The following is a 2,422-nucleotide window of genomic DNA, read 5'->3' as shown; positions in this document are numbered from 1 at the left end:
ACCCATATCTACTCAAGTCATCTGTGAGGGTAAGAACATAACGATATCCTCCGCGAGCCTCAACGCTCATTGGACCGCACACATCGGTATGTATGATTTCCAACAAGTTGGTTGCTCGCTCCATTGTTCCGGAGAACGGAGTCTTGGTCATTTTGCCTAAGAGGCATGGTTCGCACGTGTCAAACGATTCATAATCAAGAGACTCTAAAAGTCCATCGGCATGGAGCTTCTTCATGCGCTTGACACCAATGTGACCAAGGCGGCAGTGCCACAAGTATGTGGGACTATCGTTATCAACTTTAAATCTTTTGGCATCTACACTATGAACATGTGTAATATTACGCTCGAGATTCATTAAGAATAAACCATTGACCATCGGAGCATGACCATAAAACATATCTCTCATATAAATCGAACAACCATTATTCTCAGACTTAAATGAGTAGCCATCTCGTATTAAACGAGATCCAGATACAATGTTCATGCTCAAACTTGGCACTAAATAACAATTATTAAGGTTCAAAACTAATCCCGTAGGTAAATGTAGAGGCAGCATGCCGACGGCGATCACATCGACTCTGGAACCATTCCCGACGCGCATCGTCACCTCGTCCTTCGCTAGTCTCCGTTTATTCCGCAGCTCCTGCTGTGAGCTACAAATATGAGCAACGGCACCGGTATCAAATACCCAGGAGTTACTACGAGTACTGGTAAGGTACACATCAATCACATGTATATCAAATATACCTTTGGTGTTGCCGGCCTTCTTATCCGCTAAGTATTTGGGGCAGTTCCACTTCCAGTGACCCTTCCCCTTGCAATAAAAGCACTCAGTCTCAGGCTTGGGTCCATTCTTTGACTTCTTCCCGGTAACTGGCTTACCAGGCGCGGCAACATCTTTGCCGTCCTTCTTGAAGTTCTTCTTACCCTTGCCCTTCTTGAACTTAGTGGTCTTATTGACCATCAACACTTGATGTTCTTTCTTGATTTCAGCCTCTGCTGACTTCAGCATCGAGAACACTTCAGGAATGGTCTTTTCCATTCCCTGCATGTTGTAGTTCATCACAAAGCTCTTGTAGCTCGGTGGGAGCGACTGGAGGATTCTGTCAATGACCGCCTCATCTGGGAGGTTAATGTTCAGCTGGGTCATACGGTTGTGCAACCCAGACATCTTCAGGATGTGCTCACTGACAGAACTGTTTTCCTCCATCTTACAACTGTAGAACTTGTCAGAGACATCATATCTCTCGACCCGGGCATGAGCTTGGAAAACTAGTTTCAGCTCTTCGAACATCTCATATGCTCCGTGATGCTCAAAACGCTTTTGGAGCCCCGGTTCTAAGCTGTAAAGCATGCCGCACTGAACGAGGGAGTAATCATCAGCGCGAGACTGCCAAGCATTCATAATGTCTTGGTTCTCTGGGACGGGAGCGTCACCTAGCGGTCCTTCTTGGACATATTGTTTCCTGGCAGCTATGAGGATGATCCTCAGGTTCCGGACCCAGTCCGTATAGTTGCTGCCATCATCTTTCAGCTTGGTTTTCTCTAGGAACGCGTTGAAGTTCATGTTGACATTAGCGTTGGCCATTGATCTACAAGACATATTTGCAAAGGTTTTAGACTAAGTTCATGATAATAAAGTTCTAATCAAATTATGAACTCCCACTTAGATTAGACATCCCTTTAGTCATCTAAGTGTTACACGATCCGAGTCGACTAGCCCGTGTCCGATCATCACGTGAGACGGACTAGTCATCGTCGGTGAACATTTTCATGTTGATCGTATCTTCCATACGACTCGTGTTCAACCTTTCGGTCTCCGTGTTCCGAGGCCATGTCTGCACATGCTAGGCTCGTCAAGTTAACCCTAAGTGTTTTCGCTGTGTAAAACTGTCTTACACCCGTTGTATGTGAACGTAAGAATCCATCACACCCGATCATCACGTGGTGCTTAGAAACGACGAACTGTAGCAACGGTGCACAGTTAGGGGAGAACACTTCTTGAAATTTTATAAGGGATCATCTTATTTACTACCGTCGTCCTAAGTAAACAAGATGCATAATACATAATAAACATCACATGCAATTATATAGTTGTGACATGATATGGCCAATATCATATAGCTCCATTGATCTTCATCTTCGGGGCTCCATGATCATCTTGTCACCGGCTTGACACCATGATCTCCATCATCGTGTCTTCATGAAGTTGTCACGCCAACGACTACTTCTACTTCTATGACTAACGTTTAGCAATAAAGTAAAGTAGTTTACATGGCGTTTATTCAATGACACGCAGGTCATACAAAAAATAATGACAACTCCTATGGCTCCTGCCGGTTGTCATACTCATCGACATGCAAGTCGTGAATCCTATTACAAAGAACATGATCTCATACATCACAATTCATCATTCATCACA

This window comes from Triticum dicoccoides, chromosome 2A, assembly GCF_002162155.2.
Source record: "Triticum dicoccoides isolate Atlit2015 ecotype Zavitan chromosome 2A, WEW_v2.0, whole genome shotgun sequence".
Classification (NCBI taxonomy): Eukaryota; Viridiplantae; Streptophyta; class Magnoliopsida; order Poales; family Poaceae; genus Triticum; species Triticum dicoccoides.
This window is presented reverse-complemented; position numbering follows the sequence as displayed.